Raw genomic sequence first — 23,005 nt, forward strand, 5'->3', positions numbered from 1 at the left:
GTGGGCAGCTGGTCTGAAGCGTGGAGGAGGATCTCGACAGTCATCCATCAGTGTCCAGACAGACAGGTGGGCAGTCGTTTACTCGGAAAGATGTAAAGGGATGGAATTAGTTTTGAACTGTTTTGTGTTTGTAAAGTAGAAAATATGAAAATTTCCAGAGTGTGGCTAATGACTCCGGCAGATCTGACTATGACAGCATTAACTAAAAGGAGAGAACCAGAAGGACACACAGACACGGGAGCATCCTGAAACACTGGCATCCCTCCGCTCCACCGTCAACAAACCTGAGTGATCACGAGAAGCGGAGGGACGACAGCACCAGCGTCTCAGTATACTATAATTCCCTGTGTCCATGGACCCCCCGGATCTGCCGCCTTTATCTATGGGGGAGCATTAGCTACCAAATGATAAACTAAACAAATGAGTTTTTAGCCTACATTTGAAGATTGCGACTGTGTCTGAGTCCCGAACATTTTTTGGAAGATCATTCCGGAGTTGGGGGGCTTTATAAGAAAAGGCTCTTCCCCCAGCTGAGGCCTTCTGAATTCTGGGAACATTTAAAAATCCAGTATTCTGTGATCTGAGTGAACATGGAGGCTCATAATAGGAAATTGTATCTTGAAGATATTCAGGAGCAAGCCCATGTAGAGCTTTATATGTTAATAACAAAATTTTGTAGTCAATGCGGAATTTAACAGGCAGCCAATGAAGTGATGATAAAACTGGGCTGATATGTTCAAATTTTCTAGTTTTAGTGAGGACCCTAGCTGCAGCATTTTGAACTAGTTGAAGTTTTCTTAAATTGCTGCTGGTGCATCCTGACAGTAGTGCGTTACAGTAGTCAAGCCTTGAAGTAATAAAGGCATGTACTAATGTTTCTGCGTCCTGGAGGGATAAGGCATTTCTAATCTTAGCAATATTGCGAAGATGTAAAAAAGCTGTCCTAGTGATACTACCTATGTGTTGATCAAATGATAAATCCGGGTCAATTATGACACCAAGATTTTTTGCTGCTGAACCAGGTTTAACTGGAAAGTTAGCTAGATCTAAAATTAAATCTGATAATTTATTTCTTGTCACTTTTGGACCCAAAAGCAGGACCTCTGTTTTGTTGCTGTTTAGAAGGAGGAAGTTACGCAACATCCAGCCTTTCACGTCTTTTACACAGTCCTCTATTTTCTTTAATCTGTGTTTGTCATCGGGCTTGGCTGAAATATACAATTGTGTGTCGTCTGCGTAACAGTGAAAGTTAATGTCATGGTTTCTTATAACTGTGCCTAGCGGTAACATGTATAATGTAAATAATAATGGTCCTAAAATAGAGCCTTGTGGAATTCCAAATCTTACTTTAGAATAATTTGAATTTAGATTGTTTACTTTTACGAATTGATAACGTTCCGTTAAGTAAGATTTGAACCATAATAGGGCTGTCCCTGTGATTCCAACCATGTTTTCTAAGCTTTCTATGAGAATATTGTGGTCTATTGTATCGAAGGCTGCGCTTAGGTCAAGAAGCACCAACAGGGATACGTGGCCTTGATCAGAGGCAAGAAGAAGATCATTTGTTATCTTGACTAGAGCTGTCTCTGTACTATGATGTTGCCTGAATCCAGATTGGAATTTTTCATATATATGATTCTTATGTAGATATGAACTAAGTTGTTGGGCCACAGCTCTTTCTAAGATCTTAGACAGAAATGGCAAATTAGAAATAGGCCTGTAATTAGACAGTGTACTAGCATCAAGATTTGGTTTCTTGATCATAGGTTTAATAACTGCTAGTTTAAAAGCTTTGGGTACATGGCCCAGACTAAGCGATGAGTTTACTATAGTTAAAAGAGGATCAATAATAGCTGGTAGTACTTCTTTGAGCAACTTTGTGGGAATTGCGTCAAGTGTGCAAGTTGTACAGTTTGCGGAGGTGATAATCTTCTCTAGTTCTAATTGTGGGAGTGGGTAAAAGGTTTCAAGTCTTTCTTTTACAGTTATATTATGTTTTATTTCATTCACATCAGGTGGCAGCCAGGATGGATTTGATCCTGTGGCTAGAGTTTGTTGTCTAATATTCTCAATTTTATTATTAAAAAAGTCCATAAAATCTTTACTGGTGAGAGTTGCTGGAATTAGTTGTTCAGAACCTGCTTGATTTTTTGTAATTCTAGAAAACACACTAAACAGTGCTCTCGGATTATTTTTATTATTGGAGATCAGCGAGGCCAGATATGCTGAGCGAGCTTTAGTGAGGGCATTTCTATACTCTATAAGGCTGTCCTTCCAGGCAGAATGAAACACTTCAAGCTTGGTTGATCGCCATTTCCGCTCTAGTTTTCGTAATGTTTGTTTTAAAGTACGGGTCTTATCGTTATACCATGGTGCGAGCTTTTTCTGTCTTATACTTTTATGTTTAAGTGGTGCTACCTTTTCTAAAGTAGATCGACAGGTATTTTCTAGGTAGTCAGTTAGTACATCTAAGTCCATTGGGTCTGATGGAGTTGGAACTGGGGTCGATAGTTCTGGTAGGTTTTCTATAAATTGTAGGGCGGTAGATGGTTTTATTATACGCCTTGTAGAATAGCGAGGGTTCTTACATAGATTATGGATAAAACGTAGCTCATATGAAATTAAGTAATGATCGGAGATTGCTGAGGATTGCGGTAAGATATTAATTTTGTCAATGTTAAGACCTAGTGTCAGAACTAAGTCTAAAGTGTGGCTGCAGTAGTGTGTAGGCCCTGTTACATTTTGAGTAATACCAATAGAGTCTAAGATTGAGGTAAATGCCTTTTTTAGTGGGTCACTTTCCTTCTCGAAATGGATATTGAAATCTCCTACAATTATAACTTTATGATTGCACACCGCTAGGTTTGTAGCAAAATCGCTGAATTCTTTCAGAAATTCTAAGTAAGGCCCTGGTGGTCTGTAAATGTTGCATAATAAAAATGCGTCCTTTTTTGTGACCGGATTTGTAATAATAGTGGAGAGAACCTCAAAAGAAGAAAAGGTGTCACATTGTTTAAGACTAATTTCTAGGGTATGTTGGTAAATTACACATACTCCACCTCCTTTGCCTGATATTCTTGGGCTATGTGCATAATTATAGCCTAGGGGGGTGGCTTCATTTAGTGCTAAATATTCATTTGGTTTAACCCACGTTTCCGTGAGACAGAAAACATTGAATTTATGATCACTTATAATATCATTTACGATGAGTGCTTTTGAGTTTAGCGATCTTATGTTGAGTAACCCAAATTTTAGTTCTGAGGTGTTGCTGCTAGGTGTTGTGTATGATTTAATATTGATTAGGTTGCTGAAACAGGCTGATTTTGTTTTTCTACTTTTACATTTAGTTCGGGGGAAAGACACAGTCTCAATACAGTTGAACCTGGGTGACGCCTCAAGACAGTTCGCAGACGGTCGGTTTAGCCTGTCTGTCTGCGGCCTGGTCCCGGCTCTGGATTGTCAGCAGCTATCTACACTACTCTGCCGACTAACTAAAAGACTATGTGCTATACTGCAAGAAAGTAAGGCAGCACCCTCCCGCGTGGGGTGGATACCATCCCTACCTATAAGACCAGGCTTGCCCTCAAAACGTAACCAATTGTCTATAAAGCCCACTTGATTTTCGGAACACCACTTGGACATCCAGCAGTTTAACGCCCAAAGTCTGCTGTAAGCTTCGTCGCCACGCCGCATTGGTATGGGACCAGAGCAGATTACGGCATCGGACATCGTCTGGGCCAGTTTAATCACCTCTGTAATATTACCCTTAGTTACCTCAGACTGCCGCAGACGAATATCATTGGCCCCTACATGAATGACTACCCTCGAATATCTCCTATTAGCTAACAGTCTAAGGTTGCCACTAATATCCGGCGCTCTGGCTCCCGATAAACAGCTAACTGTTACTGCCGGCGCCCCTAAAGGAGTAGCTAATTTCACGTGCCGAACAATAGAGTCTCCTATAACCAGAGCACTCTTAACAGGCTCCTCAGCGGGTGCTTCGCTGAGCGGGGCAAACCTGTTTGACACACGAATCGGAGGAGCGTGGTGTCCCGGTGGGCTAGCTTTGGCCTCAGCGTTAGCATCAGCCTTAGCTTTCCGGCTATGACGCCGAGACGTCACCCATTCACCCCGCTGTGAGGGCTCTAACGCCGGAGTCGTGGGGGTGCTAACTCTCCCTAAGGCACCCGGAGTTGCTAACACTGAATCTCGCTGTTTATCCCTCAACAATAATAAGCTCCGGATGCGCACTTCTAGCTGGTCCACTTTATCCACCAGAGAGCTAACTAGCTGACACTTACTACAAATACAACCACTATATTTATCGCTAGAGGTGGAAAAGGGCGTTAAACTAAACATGCCACACTCTGAACAGGCAAAACAGCCAGTAGTAGCCATGGAATTGCAGGTACTTACCGCTTTTAGTGAATTTTAGTAACTTACACCAAGAACGTTACTCCAGTTTAAAAACTAAGTTTAAAACAGTTTAGTTTAAAACTAATGATACAATTCACTGCACTATATCTTAGCTAGGGCAAAAGAGATGGTAAAATCAAAACCATCAGAATGATGTTTTGACTCTGCAGCCAATGAGTAACACCATCCAACACAAACGCAACTTAAAACACGTGATCTTGACAATGAGTGACATCACTAGTGTTCGTCTCGGTTAGTGCTGCACCTTCTTCACTCCAAGTCTGATTTTCTTATTACAAAAAAGAGACTTCTACACAAAAATTGGTGTCCTCATTTTGTTCTGCTGCTGCTTGGTTGTTTTTTGACATTTAAACTGAAGTTCTCGCACACTTTTTAAACATTTTAATGATATGCGAATGTTTGTGAAGCAGTGGCTAACTGAATCCTTATTTGAATTCGAGAGGAGTCTCCATTGGTCTCAAGCTGAGCTGAGAATAACACACAAACACACACACACACACTGCCCAATGGGTAGACAGAGATGAGAGGGAGAGGGAGTTTGTGTGTGAGAGATACTGTTAAACATTTCTCTTCATTTAAACGGATTTCGTTCTGCAGAATGTACACCTGCTGTAGGGTATGTGTAAAATTTAAGTGCAACCGGTTAAATTCCAGTAGCTCAGAAACTTGAACAGTTTACAATAAAACTAAGCTACGAATGAACTTACTTTCAATTGGTGCATTTGGTTAAACATCGTTCTTATTGCAAAGCAATAGTCGGACTAAGCCTGAGCTGGGGCCTTCTTAACCGTGGTGGTGGCATTGACCGGCAATGAGCCAGAGACTTTCTAACTGCAGTAGTGTGGTCGACTGCCTGCTGATCACTTTCCATCTGGGTGGCAGAGTTAGAGAAGCTCTGAGCCAAGGTCTCTCACCATGACAGGGTTTTACATCGCAGCCAGGGGACAACTACTCCCTGTTAGCTGGGAAACTTTGTACGTCTTTTGCTACATGCTACATTAGACAAACTTACTGCCGTGTTCAAAAATAAAAAGGTACCTTCTATCTTCAGTCTTTAGGTAAATGGCACCAAAATAGTTGCCTCTTGCTGCAGAGAGGGGACTTTGAGTAATGGCAGTGGTAATTGAAGAAAAAAAAAACAAAACAATAAAAAGTTCATCAATTAATCAAGTAATAAGCTACTGGTTAATGATTTATGGAATTAATTATGTGTTCCCACCTCTTATAATGGGCTGGGAATGTCTTAGGTGCATCTACTTAGTCTTTAATCCCTTTCTCAAAAGAAAAACATTTACAGAACCTTCTAAAATTCTCTTAAAATGTTACAACCCTGGGGTGGCTCAGTGGTGAAAGGAATAGTGTCACTGCCACAATGCTTCAGGATCCAGGGGTTCTGGGTTTGCTCCTCACCTTAGGTTACTGCCTAAAGAGTTTGGTGTGTTCTCCCTGTTTCTGTAAGGGTTTCCTCCAAGTGCTTCCTCTGTGCATGGGTGTTCATAGTTGTGAGTGACTGGGTGAATCCTTTGAGGGAATGTGCCCTGTCTAGTGTATGTTCCTGCCAGAACCTGATGATTCCAGGCAGGTTCTGGACCCATTGTTACCCTAAACACAATGAGGCTGTTATATAAATGAATTAATTAATTGTTTTGATGTATAACACCATGTGTGAAGATTAAAGGCCCTTTCAGAGCAATCTCTGTTTACATCAGTATTAAATTCTTCATTATCAGTTTTGCTCATGACGTTCAGCTAGAGCTGGATGGCAGCGAGTATACTCCAGAGAACCCATTTGCTTTGCTGAAAGGAGGCACGCAGTATACATCACATGCTGCCTGTGTTTTCCAGCACAGTCAATACCCAGAGGCTTCCAGAGGGAAAATAAATGTAAATGACTGGATTTGTGTTGCTGGGTTTCAAGATGTTCTAGACCACTGGATCTCAAACTGTGGTACGTGTACCGCTAGTGGTACGTGAAGCAGCAAGAGGTGGCACGCCAACCAACCTCAGAATATTTACTACATAATTAAGGAACATATTCATAATCTAAATAATAAATAAAAAATAAAAATAAATCGATAATCTAAAGGTTTTTTTTTTTTTTTTTTGTAAATTACATAATGGTTCACAGTTTTCATAATTATGCCCCAGTGAAATTAATTTGTGATGTAGAAAAATACAACGTGCAACACATACACCGTAGTTAATTACATTTGTAGGGGAACAGCGGATGGTGGGGAGGACAGCATTCCTCCACTTTTTTCCAGGTTGGATCCCCCAGTTCTTTGAGAAATCAGCCCAGTTTTGGCTACTTACTGGATGTAAGAAAAGGCTAAATCTGACGCAAGCCATTTGAATTTTATTATATAAAGGGCAAAGCAAAAATGAGACGAACAAGCAGAGACCAAACCTCGAGAAATGTTCCAAAGCCCAGAAGGACTATATCCAGAGGCAAAAACAGAGAAAAATTAAACAAGAATTCTGTACACGTGAAGATAAAATAGAAGAAAACACTAAGCAGAAGAAAAAACGTGGCCGTTCTTCGCATCATTACAGCCCTAAAACAAGGTTTAACACCGTGCCGCCCCTCCTTTACCTACAAGCGCAGACAGCCACTGTGACCTGCCCCAAGCACTGCACTGTTTTCAACTGTAGCCTGTTAAAGCACATAACTGATAATAAACTGACCTCTTCTCATTATGTTTCTTTCTAAACGCTTATTGCCTTAAATTTTATATGTGCTCATAAATGTATAATTATGTTTAAAACATTCAGTTTAAACCGAGTAATTTGTTTTCTCTCTATAATTTTTACTAATTATTTTAGGCAATTTTAGTGTTAAACATGCAAATTTAAAGTAAATAAAAAGCAACAAAAACATGCAAAACCCTCCCCGTCCCCCAAATCTCTCTCTCTCACTCATTCTCTTACACAAACACACACACTTCTGACCTTTCAGTCTACCCATCCACCGGCTCTTGGTGTTAACCCATGAATAACTAATCCCAGATTTCTGTTACGGTTCAGAAGGGTGGGTGAGTGTTTTTAGGCAAGTTTCCTTACAGAATGACTCATCCTCTAGAGTTCTTTCTCCCTTTCCCCCCCCTACGCCTTTTCTTCCCCCAACACCAGGACGCCAGCTGATAAGGCTGAGATCCCTTCTAAATTACAGCTTCCTCAAAGAGCCCACGTCCCCAGTCGAGCCTGAATGTTATCACCTCTCTACTCCACAAGTAGCTCTCCATTCTGGCTCCAGCGAACAAGACTGTTATTAACGCTTTCCTAAGCCACCTGCCCACCACCACCACACCCTCCTTCCTCCTCCTCCTCCTATTAAACACAAACATGTTCACATAGGTGCTGATGTCTTACTTACCCATGGCATGTACACATACAACATACCATTTCACTGTAACATATACAAGGGGGATTCAGTTCAAATCCAGTGAGGTCCAGTTGTTAAAATTGCCATGCAGCAAACTGTTGCTTCTGATTAACACCACGTTTTGGGAACATACAAGTATAAAACACAGGTTGAAGAATCAACATAAACTGCATTGTTTAAATATTTGTATTTAGGCATCAACAACGTTTTGGAGCAAGCTTTGCTGTCCCGCCATCTCTACTGAACTGGCCACGCAGGGTAAACCACCAATTTGCTTTGCACCATTGAAAGAAGCTAATACCATATTAACTGGATTAGCTGTGCCTGTTGTTTGCTGCAATGTTTGTCTGAAGAATAAATAAATAAATAACACTTCTTGAATGTTACTTGTATTTTGATGTATTTATTACAAATTGGTCACACATCTGGATAGAACCATCAGTCCTTCCAGGTGTGGGCTGAGGTCCACTATTTGATAATGCTTACTACATAGCATAGCATACACCCACATTACAATTATTCATTCATTCATTCATTCATTCATTCATTCATTGTCTGTAACCGCTTATCCAATTCAGGGTTGTGGTTGGTCCCGAGCCTACCCCTCTGGGCGTAAGGCAGGAACACACATTGGAGGGGGCACCAGTCCTTCACAGGGCGACACATACACTCACACACTCAAACCTAGGGACATTTTTGAGTCGCCAATCCACTTACCAATGTGTGTTTTTGGATCGTGGGAGGAAAGCAGAGCACCCGGAGGAAACCCACGCAGAGAGAACACACCAAACCCCTCACAGACATTCACCTGGAGCGGGACTTGAGCCCACAACCTCTAGGCCCCTGGAGCTGTGTGACTGCGACACTACCTGCTGACATTACAATTAGGATATTAAAAAATAGCATATGTCACACCCTTATAGCCTGTCCTGCAATATATCAAAATAATAATAATAATAATAATAATAATAATAATAATAATAATAATATTTATAACAACAACAACAACAAGTCAAACACTGCTAAATGCTTCCACTGTAATGAACCTTGAATAAAATTTGGTTTTAGTCAAATATAAAATGCAAGTCCTTAGTGGCACTAAAGGAGTGTTGGGGTTAAATGTCTAAATATTAATCCCAAGAATAATTAATCCCAACCAACTTTGATTCTTAGTTTTTTCACTGCTGTACACGGCTGTACAATTGGTCTCACAATCTCTGGGTGACTGCCCTACCTCCCCAGTCATTTTTTATGATGCAATCACATATGGACGTCACTAGCATAACATATTCAGGCAGTCAGTCCGCTCCTCCAAGCATGTTTAGCTGTCCTGACTTTACATTTCTGAGAAGGAGCAGGTGCTATTTAGTCTACACCCTCTCAGCCTGGTAGCATTATGAGATTGGGAAGATCGAGCTGTCGAGTGGATTTGGCAGTGACTAAAACCTGGAATTGGAAAAAATAAAAGAAATCATGTCCTTGTCATACCAAATGGTGTTTAGATATTCAGATATTCAGTAGTAGTAAATGTATCAAGCTGTTCCCTGCAAGCGGCCTGTTGAGAGTGAGGGGGAGAAATATAACAAAAAAGGGAAAGAATTATTTTTCATTCACACTATTTGGCGTCATAACATCCAAACTGAAACCATACTTCTCTCCACAGGAGATGCCTCTCACATTTCCTACCTGATTTACCATTTCTAACTCATTGGAATACGTGTACACATATACCGTCCTAATATACACCTCGCTTTTTATGTTTTTATGGCTGCCTCAGTGTGCTCACAAAATTGTAACCAACAACCCACTAAACAGTTCAAATAATTACATAAAACCACCCATTTGTGATATCCGTAAAGTGAGTTACAGTTACCATAAAGATCAGTTCTCAACCCTGAACCTATAGATAAGTCAGTTCTAGAGAATAAACCTGTGTGAGAGATTAATAAGGACTTAGTTATAAGTGCTGCCCAAATTGTTCCTTCTCATTTAAATTGAATAATTTTATCTTGATGAGAACAGACTGCTCATTATTTGGCAGTGGATTCTCTGGGGCCTCACAAAGCAACATGCGCAAAAAGCTAAAAACTGAAACCCTGAGCCGTGGAGTTCTGAGAAATCAAGTCAAATCACCACTACAGTGTATTACACATTACTCTTAATGAATTTGTGAATCATCACACCTCCAAACAGAAACACTGATCTGGAAGAATGTGGTGTCGACTTAGAGCGCAAATTTACATACTGCAGCCTTCTAAAAATATGATTACCAAGAGTAATGGTGACCAAACAATATACTGTGCGACTTCTACAATACGTTTTATGGATATTTCAGTCTAGACTGCGTGGTAGCAGAAAAGTCTCACAGCTGAAAGTGATCATCTTGCAGACAATGAAAAAAAATGCAGACTATTTATATAGAGAATAAATTTTTCATGCAGGAGAAAACCAAAGAAAGTAAACAGCTGCGGTAAGCAACTATCTAATATAAGCTCAGGCTTCAGTGTATACATTTAAATCTAAAGATTCCACACAATGTGTTAGAGTGAGGCCACAGACGAACCACTATTTGTTCCCTAGAGGACATTGCATTGAATGGCTGTTTAAACCCAGTCTTGAGGGTCTAGAAGGTCAGCATTTTGGAAAGTGGAGGGCCATTTGAACTGGTTTGCATTTTGTTCATAAAAGAACTATCAGCACTTCAGGTTTAACTTATTTAAACTTCAGATAGAGAGTGTAGAGCCCCCCAGCATTGGGGCTATGAGCAGCAGAGCTATGTTCTGTGGAGTCTTTGGGATTATCCGGAGTGATACTTGTAATCCAGAAGCTCACTAAAGTCCTGGCTGAATGCCATCAAATCTTCACAGAAATCTTCCAACATCTCAGTTCATCTCAAAAGAGCAAAAGGTGTAACTGTGGCATAAGAGAAGACAATAATTTTGGCACTTTCCACTGCATTTTACCTACTAGGCACAGCATAATGTGCTTTTCAGTCATTGGTCACTTTACCATTAGCACAGCTCCCCTGTGTAACGTAGCTGGTGACTTTGCAATACCCCATCTGTAATTGAAACCTATCATCATTTATTTGTATGTTGTCTTAGAAGTTTTTTCCCCACTTTGGGAGACTGAACACAACTCCATGCCCCACTTTTCACTGATCACTTTTTTGTTTTTTGTTGCATGTGCCCCTCTCTGGAGTTTTTCTTTGGCTGCCAATCCAAGGAGCGTTTGAACCTCTGCAAAAGACCACACAAAAATTTTAAGAGCTGCTGTTGTGAGTCAGATAAAAACAAAGGAGACTGCTGCTGTAAATTGTAGATTTTACAGATGTCTAGTTTGTGCTATAGGTCTGAATCAGAATTTTGCAAGGTTTACCAATTAGGTTTAATCCCTACTCTGGTCTCTTAGAACCACAGATGAGCAGGGACTTTAAAAAGATCCCGTTCCGGTTCCAGGTTCCAGGTACCAGGCAACACATTTGCCTAGTGGAAAAGAAAAAAAAAAGCAGAGCCAATCAGGTACTATGCTGTGGAAAAGTGCCATTATTAACAAACTTGATTTCATAGGGAATGCTGGGTAACTGAGTGACCACAAATGTCTGACTGCATAGAATATAAGGAAGTGTTGTAAAATGTAATAGTTTCCACCACTTAAACAACTTCAAGTATCAAACGCACAAATAAAAAATGTAAAAGGCTTAAACATGTACACAACAGAAACTGGACTGTGCAATATCTGTGTGTGTGTGTGTGTGTGTGACTGGCCTAGCCAATAGCCACTGTAACTCTGTAAAGAGCCTGAGCCAGCTGGATGTAATTAACTAATAAAGCAGTAGTAGAAAGGCAGCCCACACTGTTCTCACTGAGGGGATAGAGCTTACCACGGCTACAAAGAGAGCTGTGTGGTCTCTGAATAGCCGGTCTGAATGTCTGCGACTTTTACTGGGCTAAGAAATGAAGCCCCGATGGGCAGCTTGGCTGTTTTAAGCACAAGAAGAAAGATGTTCAACACCAGTAGAGTATTAGACATTTTATTCGCAATCGAAGGGCCTATATGGGGAGTGGTAATGTGAAAAACTGGGCAGCGACCCAGTCTCCCACTTCCGTGATTGTGGAGCGATGTACTACACCATCTCCAGGATCCCTAGAAGCGGTAGAAAAAAATTATTATGTAGCCTTGGTGATATTAATGAGATGATAAATCAGCTTTACCGTGCCGTTTAGAATGGAGTTTAACCCTCTGAATAGCTATGCGATAGTTAAGCTTTGAGCAGAGGTTTTCTGCACAGGCGCCATCTGGAAAATAGGGCACTGGATGCTGAATACCTACTTACGGGAGAAATTAACAGTAGCGTCGTCAAAACAACCACCCGAAAAAATGCATTAAAATGTGAATAAATGCATACTGTTTGCATACATTGACCAAAATACCTTGAAAACTCAACCTACTTAAAACAACACATTTGTATAATGCATATGGCGCGCTGAATATCAATGCATAGACCTTGCCTTCCATTTGCTAACAGCCAGAGCAGTAAAATTAGAATGCCAAGCCACATTATTCTCATCAGGCCTATGATGACACATCTGCCTGTCAAAGAGCTGTGCTACTCTTTGGCGGATTGCAGCGGATCTTCAGGAAGAATGTTTTAAAACACTGTGACGCCTAATTCTTAACTACAAGTGTAAGGGTCTTCCTTGCTCTGGACCGCTGTGGTCAAACCAGTAGCAGAAAAGATACACTAATGGTCAGACTCTCATATTTCACAGTGAGATTGAGAACCACTTTCCCTGTATCCCAAGAGAGGCATCTAATTCAGTGTGTGGCTGCTAGGCACAGTCCATCTCTGCTCTGTTCCCTGTCCCTGAGGTACCATTGCTCCAGTTCCTTTCTGCCCTTGTCAGGAATCAGCCCTCACAATCCCCACCCTCATCATTCCCATCATCAACACAACATCCCGGCTGACCTCAGATCAGCCCGTGGTGCTGGGGCTCTACTCTTGCCTCCCTCAGTGCAAGCTGATTACGATCTTTGGCGCGAGACAAAGACAACCACAATATGTAGGTCATCCACACTTCCACTACCACAAACTACTGCTACCCCCTGGTGAATTTACTGCTTTGTGTTTGCTTCACAAACCTATCTACTCTAGCACATGTGTTTGTCTTGTTATACAACACGCTGTGTGTAGCAGCTTGTCTTAAATTAGAAGAGGAGCCTGATTATATGTTCAGCTACGCACTGAGAAAAGTTAACAAGTAAATAAACTTACTACAGATGAGGGATCATCAAATTGTAGACCTTGATCCATTAATGGATGGAGTGAAGGTTCCAGACCCATTAAAAAAATCATAATCATGAGAACAAATAATAACTTTCATGTATACGCAAAACGACAAGAAGGACTTTGACATGAAAACAGCGTGACTTGCTCCAAACATGAAAGTTAATCCACTGCTTGTTGAATTCCATGTTTTCTGGCTTAGGCAGCCCACAGAAACTGACTGGGTGGGCTTTATTTCACAGATTGTGGGTTGGAAGATGCTACGGATCCCCAAATGACTGCGCACAGGCACTGAACAAGTGTTTTCTGCAAAGTACGTAGCCTTTAAATTGTAATACATCTGAAATGTAGCTTTATGAATGATGACCTAAAGTAATACCAATTTCCCTTTATTCATTGTCTCCATCCCAGCAAAAGAGAAGTAGTGAGATCATGTGGCTTTAAAGCTACTTTGCTTTACCAAGGCCTGTATTCACAAATCTTCTCTACGTTAGAGCTGATCTAGGATCTGTTCCTGTCAGTAGTCATAGTAAATGTGAGAGATTAGTCTAATCTGAGATCAACTCTCCTGCTCTGAGTAGCTTTGTGAATTCAAGCCCAGGTGAAAACACCGTAAGTACCCAAAAAGGGGTGTGGCCTGCATATTGCACTATACCATCACAAAGAGAAACGGTAAAACACTCTTAGAAATGGTCATACTGTTATCTTCCGAGAGTATCCTGAGTAGCAATTGTTGCTAGGCTGGTCAGGTTTTATAGAACACTGGCAGGACTCCCACATACTTAAAAATGATGGTTCTTCAAAATGATGGTTCTTCAAGGGTTCTTTATTAAAGAAACGGTATTTAAATAGAACCCTGAACACAAAGAACACTTTGCATATTTAAGAGGTGAAACGATTCTTTATATTAATAGAGAGTATGCTATAGATGGTTCTATTTAGCACCTATTAGAAAAGGATACTGTATGGCACCAAAAATGGTTCCTCTATTGTATCAGGCTTAGCATATATTACATTAATATGAATACATTTTATTTTGTTATATATGTAAGAGTTATAGAATCCAGTCAGTGTATATGGGATTGTGGGATATTTGCTTACATTTCTGGCCATTCTGTTTTGAATTAACCACACTCATTAAAAGGAAAACTACATAATATTTTATCTGAAAATCTGAAGACAGCCTCTGTCTTTGCTACTCTGGGCTCAGCACTGCAGAAACTGCACTGAATAGTTTCTGAATGTTCGAACTGTGTAATTCCATACACTGTAAAAAATCACATAAAGTTTTAGAAGACGTGCGGTACAGGTGAAATTCTCCTAAAACATCAGTAAAGCTCCATATTCATTTGCTCACCATGCCTCAGTAAACAGGCCTTTATTGAGTAATGGTAACGCAGCTCCCAGTGCCAGGCAATGGAAAGTATTTTTACGTAAACTCATCGTGAATTCAAATCTTAGGCTGTTTCTCCGATCTGTAGACCAATGAGCGGCTGCCGGGGGGGTGTGGCACTCTCCACACTGATTCACAGAAGTGATTGACACCTCGGTAGACCAATAGCAGGGACACAGATGAAGACATGTATAAGAGATGTGCCAAGATTATTCACTCTCTGTGCTCGGGTGAGGGAGAGAGACCCTGGAAACATGAGATGTGTTCCTGAGTCAATGAGCATTATCTAAAGTCATCCAGGCCAAAATATTTTGGAATAAATTATATTTACTTATTTTATCACAGACAAAAACAAATTAAGTATTTATGTTGTGACTATTTTAAACTTTTTGGGCACATATAGAAAATTCAGTGCAACTTCAAAATACTTTAGTGGCACCTGCTTACAATTTTGCAAGAATATTTATTCACAAAACCTAATTATGCTTTTTCAACTCTAAAACTCTATGGGGCTTCTTCTGCTTTTTGAAGTCAAATGATGAAAACAAAAGCCTAAAGGTGAATGAATATCAAAAGTCATTTTTTATTTAACTCCTGAATGACCATTACTAGCTAGCTCAAGACCTCTCTATGGTGTAAAAAATAAAGCCCCCTAAAAAGTTTTTGGCTTTGATATAGGATACTAGGACGATTTAAATGCTAAAGGTGGTATATATGTGGCTGTTATTGTGTAGGGGTAATATCAGTGCCTCTATGAAGAAGTGTATCAAAGCTATATCAGTAGTCCCTGGGCCAGACTCCAAATGCTAATCACCTACCTCTGTGAATGATTTAAATATTCTCTGTAAAGGAGCATCATAAAATACATATAGTGAAACATGGCCTTGCGTGGAGGTTCTCGAAAGTGACCCCGAAAAAATCAAGCCATGTTTTTCTGCCTTAAAATGGTGATTTTCTGAATTAAACACACTATTCAGGAAGGAAATAGCTGAAGGTGGGATATGATTTCATCATCAAGATTGTATTGTGAAAAATGGGCATTGCAAGGTATTTTAAGGGGGAGGTGAGGCAAACCAATTTTGAGCATGTGCAGCTTTTTAACTTTTGATATATTGTCTAAAAAACGACGATCAGGTTCTCATTTAAACACAGTATGGTCGAACAAGGCATAAACACTGACCAATATCTGAATGTCCTCACTTGTGGTACATGACCAGCAGTTCCCAGTGTATACAAACGAATATATTATTACTATACAATTGGTCTATACAGTTGGTACTTTACAAAAGTGACCAGTATGTGAGTGAAAATACGCATTACTAAACCAGAGAGAGAGAGAGAGAGAGAGAGAGAGAGAGAGAGAGAGAGAGAGAGAGAGAGAGTGCAAAACCTTTGAAGAAAGGAGGCTGTCAGCAGCAGGGGCAGGTGATGACTGGTGTTTTCACTTGGTGAAAGGTGGTAGATAGAGACGTGGGAGGGAGAATATTCTTCATATTCCCTTCTCATTGTGTAAAGTGGCAATAGTAAAATATCAGAGGGCATTTAGAAATGTAAAATGCAGAGGGCAAAAGGTGATGTATTTGAATTATAAATTACACAGAAACAAGAATTTTGGGATGTGATCCCACAGACACTCTTCCCAAACAAAAATATTACAGCATCAATTCATTTTAAGCTGAGTTTCAACTAATGTTAGCACCTGGCCATGGGCAAAGTGAACAGAACAGACAAAGAGACACATATAGAAACATTTAGACAGTGATATATTGCCACTGATCTCCATTCCAAGAGTTTAAGCCAACAAACAGTACACATTTAAACCCCCCCCCCCCCCCCCCCCCCACACCCAGTTTCCTTTGCAGTTGCTCTGGGCTAAACCTCTCTGTCTGTAGTGTTCCTTCTGTTGTCACACTGACTGTAGTTCATAGGGTCTGTATCTTCCCTCCTATCTGACCTTTAGAGCGTTGACGACAAGGGAAGTGTTATCACCAGTGAACGTTCATGATCCTTCAGCTTTTCAGTATAGTTTGGAAGTAGAGCTGGTAGATACAGCAGGATTCACAGGTCAGAAGATAGCATACCATTCACTCCCGATGCTGTAAGGCCCAAACACATCAAGCAACAATTGGAGTTCACTGTTTTTGTGATGTCATGGAAATAAATGTATTTAAATTGGTTTATCAAAAGCAGACATGGACCAAGTGAAGGATGTATCTGTGTAATAATAAAAAAGTTATACTGTTCATAAATCATTTTTATACAGCTGTGGTAATAGAAAACAGGTATACCATGCTAAGTGTTAACTATTTTATTTATTTATTATTTTATGTAACTCTCCTGGCTCACCTCAATAGTAGAAAAAAAGAGGAATAAAAATTAATTTTGATTGCTAAATGTTTACCAGTGATGCTAGAAATATTTTCTCCACTGTTTTGTTGTGTTATACAGAAACAATTATGTGGATCTTTGTTGGTCCACATTATTCAAGTTTTTTTTTTTTTTTTTTTTTCATCTTACCCCTCCGGACTTCCATAAATACCGGGTAGAGCTAATACAATTAATACGGTTATAGCTGTTTCAATTGTGCTAATCTAATTAAATGTTTACCCTGTGCGGCCAGTTCATTAGAGACAGCAAGAGGGACATGAGAGAGGGTTTCAAAACAAGGGAAGCAAATGCAGAAAACTCAACATTTGAAGAGAAACAGATTTAGCATTTTATGATCATTATCCTGCAACCGGTTCTAAACCAGTGTGTCTAATATGTGCGGAAAATGTAGTATCAATCAAAAGCAACAAAGTGAAGTGACCATATGAAGCAAAGCATAAACCCAAAGATTTGGACCTTTTTGGAATACTTTTGTTATAACGAGTGTTTCAGCCAACATGACCGCCAATCAGAGGTTATATACATACAACAGTCTTAAAGGAAATCTGTTTGTGAAAAAAAGAAGAAAAACAAGAAAAAAATATAGAATACAGATGCTATAAACAAAAAGAAACATGAGAAAATGCAAATGCAAGAGTTGGCTTCAGGCTCAAACATTCTGCACCTCACTCAGTACTTAGTAAACAAAGATGCCATTTATGAAAGCTGTAATATCAGTCTCTGTTCTTGCCTCAAGTGGTGAGTTTAGTTCATGGTGTTCTGCTGCTTCAGAATTCTTCTAGGAGCTGTTTATGTCTGAGAACGTCAGGTGGGTGGATTGGATTCTTCCTGAGATGGATTCACAATCCTAAAACCACAGTCTCATAGACCTGCAGGGATTCCTTGGCCGATGACTAGACTTTTTAATGGTTAATAGGTCTAATCAAATGGAATCTGCTCAGGTGCAATGCCCATCAGAGACATTTGTATTTGCTTGGAAAAGTCCGGAGTGGTCTGTGGCAGTCTCTGTAAATCAGGTCCAGTGGGTGAAAAGGCTTTAACTCTAAGTTCATTAGGGAAATTTGCCTAATCCTCTGCAGGCCAAGGCAGCTCTCCAACGGCAGACTCCCAGATTAGCCCGACAGTTCTCCTGGCCTGGTGTGCCTCTGATATCGCATGTGTCAGAGGAGTTGCTAAGAGGTCCCTTGCAAAGCTTGCCAGAAGAAGCCTGCAGTTCAGCAAACGTGGTCCTGAAGGTTCTTTGCAGGGGCTTTAGTTATAATTGCCTAAGAGTCAGAGATTACACAAGCTAAAGATAGCGTCTGTTCTTCAGCTCCAGCAGTGCGAGTAGAGAAAGAAGGACAAAAACACCAGCTCTTGCACCAGTCAAGCCCACAAAGGAATTATCATAATGCGTAGGACTGGTCAGACTCAAGTGTGTCCGTGAAATGGCTTTGGTTCTAATGAGAGGTTAATGAAAGGTCAATCAGCGAGCGATTTACATTACATTAAGAGCCGAAGAAGGTGTGTTTCTCGGGCATTGTCCTTCAGTCAGTTCCAGTTCTCCTTCCACACCGACGCCTTGTGAGTTTTACAGCAGCCACTTCAAAATTCAAGCTTAATCAAGGTCTAGTGAAGGCCTTTGAGAACAAATATAATGGTCAGGGCTAAGTAAATCTTTTAAAGCCTTCAGAGAAATCATTCAAGGCCATGGATTTAACGGTGAATGCTACAATGTTGTTTTTGTACATGGTTAAATTAATTCCAGAAGTGATAGGAGTGGTTAAGATACAAGTGTTCTGTATAACCAAAGAAAAAATGGATATAATGTTTTACTATGGACAATATTCTTACTCTGCACACCACAAACTATCAAACAATTAAAGCAACAATAGGTAGAATTTTTCTTTTATTATTAAAGCTTCAAAATTATCGTCATTTTTAACTGGCCTGTAATAGGGAGAATACTGCCTCTGTCATTGCTACTCTGGGTTCAGCACTGCAGAAACTGCACTATGTAACTTCTGGCAGAGGGTAGAAAAACACCCTCCTGCTTCCCCATCCCTCATCCTCTCCACAAATGATAAGTAACAGTTATATAAAACCAAATTACACTCCTCAAATATAGGGGGAACCCAAGAGCAAAAATGCCAAGTTTTACCTAGTGTTCCTTTAAAGGTCACATATGCTTCTCCTTCTCCACAAGTTAATACAGTCCACTGGGGTCTCGATCAAAATTCCAAAAGGATCAAACAACGCACATGATTTGTTCTTCTCTGTCGTTCCGAGTTACCGTTTTCAGTACCTGTACCTATAAATGAGAATGAGCCACACAGAGCTTACCCCCAGACAAGCAGCAGTTCCAAGCGAGGCACATGGAAGATTTGTTTTCACAACATTTTTTTTTTATTTTGTTTGGTTCTCTCATTGTGTCTGTTTTACACAGTTTATCATTTTCGCCCTCTCCTGATTCTCTGGAGTTTAGCCATTTTGACTCAGTTCTCTTTCACTATTCAGTTTTCACTGTTTTTGATCAGTGCACATTTTCTACAACTCCATTGTAATGACTGGGCTAATTTTAACCTCAACATTGCACTCTCATATAAACATAGGTATGGCATTGTGATTGGTTATACTCAGAAAAAATGGGTGGGGCAATCCTACACTCTCCATACTTGATGTCAGAAAGGGAGCAAAATAGGAACAGCTTGTTTTATCCCATGTTCTCCGACTTAGGCAGCCCACAGAAACAGACTGGGTGGTCTTGTTTCACAGTGGGTGGGTTGGTAGGCTCCAGATCCAAAAATCAATGTGCACAAGCACTGACCAGTAGATTTATTATTTTCTTGAAAATAATTTAGTGAGATCAGAAAGCTTAAAGGCATAATTTATTCTAGGATTTAGCAAACAATTAATTTCCACATAAATAGCTGGGATTAAATATGTAATTGTCTTTCTTTTTCACTGTAATGACCAGCTGACACTTATTAGCTCCAGGATAATTAAATATATTTGAGCTCAAATAAACAAACAGTCCTCACCACAGCTGTGTAAAATTATTACAGCAACAATATTCATTGTTTAAGGAAGACCCACAATCCTTCTTAACATATAAGGGAACTTAGTGATTCAGTTCAGTTGTTGTTCTGCATACTTTGTTACCCCCTTTCACACTTTCTTACATGGGTCAGGTCCCACTCAGGACCAGCAAATAGCAGGTGTGATATGAGTGGTGAATCATTCTCAGCACATCAGTGACGCTGATGTGGTGATGTTCTGTTAGTATGTGTTGTGCTGGTACATGTGGATCAGACACAGCAGTATTTGTGGAGTTTTTAATGCCTTCAGTGTCAATGTTGTATATAAAATAGTCCACCAACCACAAATACCCACCCCAACACCATCCTTTGGGCGCTGTTCTGATGTCCACTGATGAAGAAGAAGATGATGATGATGACTAACGCAAACTAAACAGCAAGAGATGGGCTTCTCTGATTTTACATCTACAAGGTGGACCAACGAGGTAGGTGTGTCTAACAAAGTGGACAGTGATATGACACAGTATTCAAAACTCCAGTAGATCTGCTGTGTCTGATCCATACCAATTCAACACACATTAACACACCACCACCACTTCAGTGTCACTGCAGCGCTGCGATGATCCACCACCCAATTCATACCTGCTCTCTGGTTGTCCTGACCACGGAAGCACAAGGTGAAAGGGGCAAACCGTGTATGCAGAGGCACAGATGCACTACTTGCTGTAATTTTAGAAGCACAGAGTGTTCTTGTATGGTCAGTGGACCTGATAAAATGGAAAATGAGAGTAGAAACAAGGAGGTCATTTTAATGCTATGGCTGACTGGTGTTTATAAGCTTTCAGGGACCATGGGCAGGCGTGCGACACTGTCCATGGTCCTGAAAACCAATGCTGGCCCCGCATTTCTTATTTTCAGCACCAGCTCACACCCCGAATGAGTACCTCGCACTGTAGAGCACATTATGATTCAGTGTAGTGGTGGACTTCGTGTGGGAAATCTCCAGAGGTTTAGACAGATTGGCATAAGGGAAGAAAATCCTAATAAATTAAAGCACCCTGATGGTCAGCAGAATGTGCAATCCCACAAAAGCCCATATACACGCACACGCACACGTACAAGCACACACCACTCCCTAAAAACGGTGCAGCATGTAACAGATGTCCGTGCACATTTACCTTTGCCATTATCCTGTAAGAAAAGTGAGCCATCATTGCGGACCCCAGTCAGGGGGGTGGACTCATGCACGTGATACTGTAGCTAATGCGAAGACTTGAAAAGCACTAAAGAGGACTGTCCACAACCCACTGCCCACTAACCCAACACTCCGGACAATTTGCAGTGAGCTGAAAGTGGCGCAGATAGCACCCACACATAACCACGGCGGTCAGTGCCAGTAAACCATTGAAAAATAAATAAATAAACAAATAAATAAATAAACAAATAAAGCCCACCACTGACTGACACCAACACCCCGCGAGGAGCTCGGGCTCCGGTGGAACTGGGCATTAAACTGAGGAATCTGCATTCAGCATTCAGTAACGCATCCTCTACGAGCCTGAACTAACCCCTGCTCTGTCCAGCAGCTCCACAAGCCAAGCCCTGACAACTTTCCTCATCGTGTGCTCTCCGCGTGCCGCTCGCTTCCATCTGCCCGTCACCTCAGATCCGTTCCTCACTGCGCTGACAAAATGCGCGTTCGTTAGAAAAGCAACGACTCCCGCTGAAGCGCTTACCTGGCTGAGTGCACCCGCAGACGTTCCGTGCCGGTCAGCTTCTCTGCCACAGTCTCGCGCTACGAGTGCCTCGCGCTGGACCATCGCGCTTTCCTCGTTCTTTCAAAGTGAAACCCGCATCGCTTCCTTCTCTCCCTTCCGCAAAGCGCGCGCAGCAACCCGGGCGCAGCCGCCAAAGTTGAGCAGACGAGGAGCCTCACGCGACGGATATTCCTCCAGCTGTGGCCAAGCTCCCGCGCTCAACTCCGCAATTCCGGAGGATCCTCATCGGACCCGGAGCGCGTTTTGATCTCGCAAATCCGGGCGCGCGCCCTCGAAATCCCGCGTTTCTACTGGTCTCAGGTTCGACTCTGGACGTCCAGCGAGCTTCTTCAGTCTTCAGTTCCAAAACAAGCCAGAGAGAGAGAGAGAGAGAGAGAGAGAGAGAAAGAGAGAGAGAGAGAGAGAGAGAGAGAGAGAGAGAGAGAAGCGAGTCGAGACGCATGCGCAGTACAGCCGGAGCGCACAAGCCGCCAGAGTGAAAACTCAGAGTAGAGAAAGGAGCCGAGAAGCAGAAAGGAGAGAGAGGGAAAATATCTCTAGATGGCACAAACGAGGTGGAGCAGGCGCAGTTATAATCATGGATAAAGCCACAAAGCCCTGAGGAGCCTGGAGGACTGCAGGTGTGGAGCTCAGCGCGGGCTGCAGCCTCTCACTGACCTCGCAACACCTGGAGCTGCTTTCTGGGACATTACCGAGACACAATTACACTCCCTGTGCTGAATCACCACTGAAAAACCTTCATACACTCGCAGAAAAAAAACAAAAAAAATCACTGTGCTCACTGAGGTGGTACCTCTTCATCTTCAGCACCTCTTCTCTATGCCCAGATGTCGTGGATGCAGGCTCAGTTGCACACACACACACACACACACACACACACACAGTGTATAGGAAAGCATAAATAACGACAAAAACATAAGCCTAAAGCCAAGAATCTGCTGACAGACTAAAGCCCATATGGAGGCTCCATTTCTGAGAAGAGCTGGTGTGGGGCTTTTTGATCTGGAACTAGTCAAGATCCTATCAGTACCTGACCTCATGGCTTAATGCTATCAAATACTCACAGATATGTTCCAATATTTTGTATTGTGGATCAGACCCAGCAGGGTTGCTGGAGTTTGTAAATGCTGTGTCCACTCACTGTCCACGGCATTAGACACGTACCTCATTGATCCACCTTTTAAGTGTAAAGTCAGAGACAGTAGCTCTTCCGTTGCTGTACGGTTTGTGTTGGGCTTACTCCTCCATCACTGGAAACAGCACACCACCCACAGGACGCTGATGGCTGTGTATTTTTGGTTGGTGGGCTGTGGTTGGTCCAGC

General features: G+C 41.4%; 1 protein-coding gene across 2 annotated transcripts in view; it reads right to left on the minus strand.

Annotated features, from left to right (window-relative positions):
• LOC136709678 (leucine-rich repeat and fibronectin type-III domain-containing protein 2) overlaps positions 1 to 21,758 on the minus strand; it is a 233,306-nt gene extending 211,548 nt beyond the window's left edge. For both annotated transcript variants that reach the window (XM_066685106.1, XM_066685097.1), the window contains exon 1: positions 21,641 to 21,758. The gene's annotated coding sequence lies outside the window, so the exon portion shown is untranslated. The remainder of the gene's footprint in view (positions 1 to 21,640) is intronic.
• Between the last annotated feature and the right edge of the window lie 1,247 nt (positions 21,759 to 23,005).

The sequence above is a fragment of the Hoplias malabaricus genome, chromosome 1, assembly GCF_029633855.1.
Source record: "Hoplias malabaricus isolate fHopMal1 chromosome 1, fHopMal1.hap1, whole genome shotgun sequence".
In the NCBI taxonomy this organism is placed as follows: domain Eukaryota; kingdom Metazoa; phylum Chordata; class Actinopteri; order Characiformes; family Erythrinidae; genus Hoplias; species Hoplias malabaricus.